The sequence below is a fragment of the Dasypus novemcinctus genome, chromosome 30 (genome assembly GCF_030445035.2).
Source record: "Dasypus novemcinctus isolate mDasNov1 chromosome 30, mDasNov1.1.hap2, whole genome shotgun sequence".
Taxonomy (NCBI): Eukaryota; Metazoa; Chordata; class Mammalia; order Cingulata; family Dasypodidae; genus Dasypus; species Dasypus novemcinctus.
The window spans coordinates 36708413-36717494 of record NC_080702.1 but is presented as its reverse complement, the minus strand read 5'-3'; the positions used below and the strand labels follow the sequence as shown (position 1 = coordinate 36717494).

At 35.6% G+C, this 9082-nt stretch overlaps 1 pseudogene; it reads left to right on the top strand.

The window, feature by feature from the left end:
• The first annotated feature begins 2625 nt into the window (after positions 1-2625).
• Positions 2626-3633, top strand: LOC111759651 (olfactory receptor-like protein OLF4; annotated as a pseudogene).
• The last annotated feature ends 5449 nt before the right edge of the window (positions 3634-9082 follow it).

Below are 9082 nucleotides of genomic sequence, written 5' to 3'. Positions count from 1 at the left end.
GTCACTCTAATCCATATTTTATTCCTCTATCCTGAGGACCCTCAGATGGTGATGCCCACTCCACCTCTAAATTGAGAGGAGCCTTAGATCCCACATGGCTGACGGATGGAATTATCCTGCTTGCAGTTGTAGACACTCTCAGTTCCCTGGTGTTTGGGTTGACCAACATTTTGTTTGCTTTCAGATTTCGAGATTACAAATACAACTGCTGTAAATATTTAGGTATGGGATTTTGTGTGAGCTCCAGTTTTCCTATCAACCACATATACATGTAAAAGTACAATTATTGGATTGTTTGGTAAGACAATGCTTAGTTTTACAAGAAACTGCTAAAATGTCTTCTGGCAGGACCATTTTGTGTTCTCATTAGCACTGAATGAGAGACATATTGCTCCACATACTCAACAGCAATTGGTATTCTTAGTTTTTAGGTTTTATCTCTTCTAAAAAGCATGTGAGCATATATCATTGTGGTTTTAGTCTTGCAATTCCCTGGTGACAAATGAAGTTTAACTTTTTAAAGATTTTAATTAATTAATTTAAAATTTTAAACTTGTTTTAGATTACATACATGTTACATAAAATATAGGGGGTTCCCATATGCCCCACCCCTTCTCCCTCTCACTCTTCCCCATAGTAATAACATCTTTAATAAGTATAGTACATTTGCTACAATTGATGAACACATATTGAAGAAGTGCTACTAACCATGGACTCTAGTTTATATTATAATTAAATCTGTCCTGCACAATTTTAGGTAATGACAAAACTTTAATTGTCTGTGTCCATCATTGCAATGTCATGCAGAACAATCTCAATATCCTGAACATGCCCCAATGTACACCTATTCTTCCCTCTCCCTCCTCTCAGATTCTCTGGTGGCCATGGCCTTTACATCAATGATAAACATTCTTCCATTGATTAAACCATAATACGTCTATAATAGAAAAGTAATAAGTCTACTTAATCCACTGTTCATTCTCCAGGCTTGAGGATTTTGCAGTGGAGCTGTCCATTCTGTTTCTAATTGAGAGGGGGCTTAGATCCTCTTAGAGTGTGCTTAGATTACCTTGCTTGCAGTTGCAGACACTCTTTGTTCCTTGGGGTGGGCATTGTCCATTATCATCTCCTTGATAGTTGTCCTGGGTAGGCCCAATGAAATGGAGAGTGGGTGTTGAAAATCTCTTTAGATTCACAGCTCAACTGGCACATGAACAGACCAAAGATTTAAGGCTCTGGGACATATATTTAACACATATAGTGCCAACACATGGTTCTTATATAAATAAAATGTGCAGAAGCACCATATGTTGAGGATCTACAAATGACTCTAACTCATACACCGGGGAGCATAAATTCCACGGTAAGGCTGGGTGCCAAATTCCTGAGATTCTCTGCACTGCTTATAGTGTCTAAATGTCCCTAGAACCATCAGGAGTTTGTGTTTGAGGCACTGTTGACTGTAGCAGTCAGATTTTGCTGAGAGATACCTAAGTGTAACCTTTGCAATGACCTCCAAACTCACTTTGAAATCTCTTAGTCATAAAAACCCACCCATATTTAATATTTCCCCCTTTTGTCAAGGTCTTTTTCTAGATGCATTGTTAGTTGGCACTTGGTAATAATACCTAGGTGCCAATGAGGTTGAATTTCTTTTTGTATGCTTATTTGCAAAGTGGATATCTTCTTATGTTAGGATTCTGTTCAGGTTTTGCCCATTTTTTAATTGAGCATTTGCTTTCTTTTTATGTGATGTTAACAGTAATTTATACATTTGTATATAAATCATTTATTAGTTAGGTTTGCAAATATTTTTTTCAAACCTGTAAATTTTATTTACAACTCCTTATCATTGTCTTTTACAGAGAAGAAATTTTACATTTGAATAAAAACTAACAAATTTTAATCTTTCATGGGTTATGCTTTCATTGCTATATCAAAAATGTCATTATTGTACTATGGGACTGTACATTTTATTTAAGTTTTAGTGTAGTACTTTTAAAATGCATTTTACTTTAAAGTGGTACGATTCATTTTCATTTAATTTTAGTGAAATATATACAATCAATGCCTAAATTCCTTTTTGTTTGGCATGAGTGTATCCTATTGTTTCAGCACCACTTCTTGAGAAAACCATACCTTCTACATCAAATTGTCCTTATCCTCTTGTATCATCAATGGACCCATTTGTGTGGGTACATTTGTCCATTTCATCAATAAGATTCTCTTTAATTACTGCGTTTTTATACTAAGTGTTGCAACCAGGTAATATGGTTCCTAAAACTTTGTTCTTCTTTATTATTTTCTTACATGGTACAAAACACTGGTCATAATGTTTGTTGTTTAAAATAAAATCTGAGAGACTTTATAATTGAAAATATTGACTTGGCAAAGTGTTTTCTATTATGGATAAGAATTTCTATTCAGCAAAACTATCAAGGAGAAGCAGAAATATATGTTTTTCCTGAAATTTTTGAATAATGGTACTGGATCTATATAAAATACATAAAATATTAACTTGATGTATTTATAATAAAACCATACCATTTATTATATTTTTCTGATCATTACTTATGGCTAAAATCGCATTTCTTTGATATCTCTTCTAGGAAAATCATCATCTTTATGGAAACAGAAAACCAAACTTATGTTTTAGAATTTATCTTGCTGGGGCTCTCAGAAGATACAGAGATGCAGTCCCTCTTCTTTGGGCTGTTTCTGTCCATGTACTTGGTTACTTAGATTGGAAACCTGCTCACCATCCTGGCCATTATCTTGGACTCCCACCTCCACACACCCATGTACTTCTTCCTCCCCATCCTCTCTTCCACAGATGCCTGTTTCACCTCCACCACTGTCCCAAAGATGCTGCTGAACATCCAGTCAGCAAGCAAAACCATAGCTTATGAAAACTCTCTCAGCCAGATGTATTTTTTCATGCTTTTTGGACTAGTAGATAACTTCTTCTTAGCTGTGATGGCCTATGACCGCTTCGTGGCCATCTGTCACACCCTGCGCTATATGGTCATCATGAAACCCCGGCTCTGTGACCTCCTGCTACTGGCATCCTGATTGTTGGGTCTTTTGTCCTCCCTTTTGCATGACTTAATGGTTTTGCGATTGTCTTTTTGTAGAGAATTGGAAATCCCCCACTTTTTCTGTGAACTTAATAAGGTAGTCAGAAGTGCTTGTTCTCACAGCTTCCTCAATGACCTAGTGATGAATTTTGGAGCTGGACTTCTGGGTGTTATACCACTCATTTGGGTCTTTTTCTCTTATTATAAGATTATATCCTCCCTTTTGAGAATTTTAGCAGCTGGAGCTAAATATAAAGCATTTTCGACTTGTGGATCTCACCTCTCAGTAGTGTCCTTGTTTTATGGTACAAGTCTTGGAGTGTATCTTAGCTCTGCTGCTACCCAAAACTCAAGGGCAAATGCAGTAAACTCAGTGATGTACATGGTGGTCAATCCCATGCTGAGCCCCTTTATCTACAGTCTTAGAAACAAGGAGGCCTTTAAAAAAGCTGAGAAACATTCTGTCTATAAAAGGATACATTGTCTCAAGTTCACAAAAGTGCTCATGATTAACAGAGGTCAAACACTAAGAAATCATAATCTAGGTACTTTCTAAGTGTATTGGCAGATAATCTGTTATTTGTCTAATAAAAAGATTCTATTTCTTTAATTTTTATATAATAAGGATTCCTGTTTCTTTTGTATTATTTTACAAGATGTGTCCTCACCTTGTATTCCCTGGAATCAGGATTGAATGCAGAAACTACTGCCTGGATTTTCAGCAGTAAATTATTTCATCAGGTTATTCTCATAAATACAATTATAGAAGGTGGTGGAGAGATAAAGGTGTACTGCAGTCACTGTCAGATCATGGAAACTGCTTGTGTTTCATGGTTTTAATAAAAAGTAAACTCTCATATCAAAGCTGTGTACCAGCTACCAAGATTTTTGTTCCTTAGTTCCTGAAAGAGGTCACATCCTGAACTGGAGACATCATCTGATGGGTTTACAATAATCCAATTTCATCTCCAATATGTGCCTTTCTCTTGCACAGTCCAAACCATAAGTTAAGTGAGGTTGTGATCAACCACACAATGCCTGATTATTCAAACAATGATAGCATCAATAAGTTCTATCATTCTTCCCGTGATGTAAGGTTGAACTTTAAAAATTATTTTCATGGTTAAGAATATTATCTGTAAATTTCTTTCAGCATTTCGTACAATAATAGCCCACTTTTACAGATCATAAAAGCAATGTGTGTGTTTTCCTGATCTCCTACCATATCATATTCCACTATTAAACCCAGATATTAGGGCATAATTTCAATTTTATGTAGATATACTGTTTTATTTCTGATGTAGACTAAGGTGAGTTCTTCATTCAACAACTGATTTCTGTGTCACCACTGCAAAGGAGAAACCAGAGTGGCATTTTGGAATTGGTGATTTCTCTGAACTAATGATCATTCTTGAAAATATTAACAATTGGCTATGTATTTGTATTCACTTCATATTCCTTGGGAAATCTGTGAATTCATTTTCAATTGTAATTTTTTAATGCACAAGTTCACAGTCTGATGTGAGTCATACACAATTTTCTGCAATTTTCAGAGAAAGATATTTTATTTATGAGGTCTTTTTAAATGTCTGTGTTTTGATTGCACCATAAACTGAGAAAATATCCTGTGATTGTCATTTCTTTCTGCAATTCTCTCCAGTGCAAGTAAATGTCCCACCTTATTCCACACAGCTTGAATTAGGATTCTCAGGAAAATCATTTATCTCATAAAGCAGTCAGGTTATCAAATTTTCCTAGACACTGTCTTTAGATGTTACTGCAACAATATATTGTGAATCTATTTTTCCAAGGTATACATACACAATTGTGTACATTTATCCAGTGGAAAATAGTGTCATTGTTCTTCTCACTCCCAGCAATTTGATGTATCAATTCCTAGATTGCTACCTTGCAAGAATGTTCTTTTGCAATCAGTTCTTGTACAAAATAGTTTATATGTAAGGGTTATTTTCAAGCAGAAATCTCTTTACAAATAAAGGCTTTGCAAGAATTTTGACCTTAGTCCACTTTTCCTTATAAATAAGTAGGATTATGATTATTTAATTTTAGGCATTATTCTAGCAAAGGAAGAAGTTTATCATTGATATAAAGACAGGGGTCACCAAAGGTTCTGATTGGAGGGGGATGGGAGAATAGGAATAATATGAGGACATTTTGGAGACATGGGAATTCTGCATTACATTGCCATGATGGAAACAGGCTGTTATACATTTTGTCATAACCTATAAATTTGTGTGAGAAAGAGGGTAAACTATAATCTAGACTATATTCCATGGTTAGTAGCAATGCTTCAATATGTGTTCAATTTTAATAAATATACTACAGTAATGCAACATGATGTTAATGTGGTAAAATGTGGGATGGTGAGGGGGTAGAGCATATGGGAATGTCCAATGTTTTTAATGTAATATTTGTGTAATCTAAATCTTCTTTAAAAATAAATAAATAAAAAATTTTAAAAAGTATTTTCAGAAAAAAACATAAGTATGTATACTCATCTTCTTAAAGAAGCTAGAATTATGTTTTTTAATAATTGGAAGTATAGAAAACACTGAAAAACAGGCCAGATAAGAAAGTTGATACTTCTGTTATAATCAGGAACATTGTATAATCAAGAAGACTCCACTGAAGTTGGCTCCACAAATATGTCCCCTTTCTACATTCAGGTAGATGGAGGCTAGTGCCATTATTACTGGTTAATAGGCACCATACCTGCAATTTTCCCATCTTCTGGAGGACAGAAGCACAAGTCAGAAAGAGGGAGAAAAGGCTACTAAGAGCTATGTACCCTACTAACTTCACACCATACCATGAAGACCCCATGGTGGATGACAAACTTACTTACACTTTGAGTGTATTTATGGAGCGAAGGTTAATATGCATCTTTCAAAATTCCCTCTGTTGCCTTTCTAAATACTTAGCTGGTACATTGATTTGAAAGATAAGATTTTTATTAAGCACATGCCATCTGTAAGTGATGAAGCCTTTTCAATTCTGTTACATTCTCTTAGAAGAGACAGCTCTGTTATATTCTCCTACATTCTTAACCTAGATCTTTTCTTACTTCCCCATTCCTGCTTCTTCTATTTTTCTCTCATCAAAAATATTTCTCCTTTTGTCATTGGATTTCATTCTTCTCCAGGACCATAAAATATTTGGAAAAATATGTTTGATATTAAATATGTTTTTTCTGTAATTTCACAACTTTTACTATATCTTTACTGTTTATGTGTATTCATGTATAAACAATATACTTTGTTTTCAAAACAAAAAAATCACTTTATATCTTTTTAAAAAAGAAATAATAATGATTAACTCTAAACTCAGGATATAAACTTGTTATCATGGAAAACTAAATTTATTTCTTAAGAATCTATAAATGGATTAAAAAAACACATCATTTTCTCTGTTATCAGTGAAACTTAAGTGCAGTTTAAGGTTTGTGTTGTTGTTGCTGTTTTTTAAGGGAAGACTTAAAGAGAAGATGTAAAACATAGATTTCAGCTAAAGGCACGTCCATAAATTCACTGAGGAATAAACGCCAGATTACAAAAGGAAATACTAGTCTGTTTTTTTTTTTCCTGGAAATGTCAGAGACTTAATTACTGCCTCTAAATCATGAAATGTAAGTTATATAGAAGGAGGACAAGGCTCATTTTAAGTGAGCTCAGTTCTGTTAACTTCTATTATGTTGTGTGACTAGAATAATTATTTTGGAACCCAGTCATGAGAAATTTAGAAAAGATGAACTTTGTCAATTAATGATTAACTGTCCAGAGTGGGTCAAGTGAGAAAAAACACTCTCAGTTCCAAGGAACATCATTTAAACTAAGGCATAGTAGAAAACAGTAACAGAGCCCTTACCTCTCATAATGCATTGTAATAATGTAGCCAATATCGAAGTGAGTATATTTCAAACACGGGAGCAATGATTCCTTCCTCCACTGCCAAGGGCCGAGTTTCCAACCGAAGCAAATTCTAGAGTAACAATATTAAAATAGGAGGTCCTGAAATTCTGGACATCTTTAAAAAGTATTGAGTAAGAAGGTACTGGACATCTAAAAAACAAAAACTCCGACTCACGGGATAACATGGATGAACCTTGAAGCCCTTGTGTTGAGTAAAGCAAGCCAGGCATTGAAGGACAAATACTCTTGTCCTTCATGAAGGACAAATACATGATCTCTCTGATAAAAATTAAGCAAATTAAGCTGTCTCAGAGAATTAGAGACTGGAAGATAAGTTTACAGGAAAGAGGGAGTGAGAGGAAGATTGTGAGTCATCACCAACACTGCTGAAATACATGATAAAATGGGGGAGTTCTCCATGATCTGGTGGTGATGGATGCAGGCCATGTTAAATTTTATCAAAAAATGTGTAGATGTGTATGGTGTAAAATTTTAACCATAATGTAAAGCATAATGTAGCCAAAAAATTTATGAAAGTGTGCAATCTAAAATGCAAACCTTAATGTAAACCATAATGTAGCCATGGTTGGTAGCTAAGTTTCAATAGCTGTACATTACATGTAACAAATATATCATCCACATATAGAAAGATCATTGTTGAGGAGGGAGGAGGAAGGAGAGGATGTTGTGTATGTGGGAGCCCCTTGTATTTTATATGTGACTTCACTGTGACCTAAAACTTTTTTGAAGACATAATTTAAAAAAAGATTCAAGACACTGAGGAAAAATGGAAGAGATTGTCAGGCCACTGTACATAAAGTGCAACACCTATTACAGTGATGAAAGGTAAAACATCAAGAAAATTTTTAGGATCCAATATTTTTCATTTTCTCAATACCCCAATTTATTTTTTACTTTCTTCTAGTTTTTCTAAATTATTATGTGTTTTATTTCTAATCTTAAAACCTACCATTATTATTTCATTTTCCTATTAATTGAATTTAGCAATATATTCAGCTCCATTTTTTAGGAAGTTTTGGATCACAGACGGGTTCAGCTATGGCAAGGCAGGAGCATTGTTGTCGGGTGTCACTGATGTGGGATGCATGGGAGGGAAGGAGTTTTCCAGGGCAAGTGTATGGGATATATAGACTTGTTCAAATGTTCATTGTGTATTTTCATAGTAGATAAATTTACACATGACAGCTGAGGGAGTGCTGAGTTCCCATCCTGGGGAGCTCTGAAGCATTCCCAAATTTAACAGCAACAATCCTTCAAGTACAAAGGCAAAGATCAGTGAAGAAAGAAGGTTCAGTGTTGGGCCCTTGATACTGATGACAATGTTTATGAGACTCTGTGCTTAACTAATGCAGGGTGCATAAGAGTTACTTCCTGAGAGCCTCCATGTTGCTCAAATGTGGCCACTCTCTAAGTCAAACTCAGCACGTGAGTGCATTACCTTCCCCTCAGCATGGGACATGAATCCTGGGGATGAGCCTCCCTGGTGTGGAGGAATTACTACCAATCACTAACTGGTGATGCAACTAGAAAAAGACCTTGAATAAAAGGGGAAAATGGTAAAGACAAATGAGTTTTTATGTGAAAGAGATTTAAAATTAATTGGGAGTTCATCAGAGGGGTTACACTTACGCACATCTCAGCAGGAACTCAGAGATATCTAAAGTAGATACGTCCCCAGGCAGTGGTGCTCCTGAGGGCTATGGAGGCACCCACATCCTATGGTCATGGCAGATAGTTATGGAGTTCTGTGTATTGCCAGTGGGCCCTACTTTGGAATTTGTGCCCCTGAATGTGATGGAGTTGGGCTTAGATGTGACTTCTCTACAAATGCCTGTTCTGTCACATTACTGTACCTGTGGTTAGTGCTGGGGTGGGTGTATGCCCAGGAGACTTGGATCTCTGGATTGTCCATGTGACAGTTGGGACTTGACCTTCAACAGAGTTGCAATACTTATTCTCCAATTCATTGGAATAACCCATGTCAGCCAACAAGAAGGTAGGAATGGCAAACCACAACACCAAGGAACTGAGAGAGTCTACACTCACAAGCAGGAG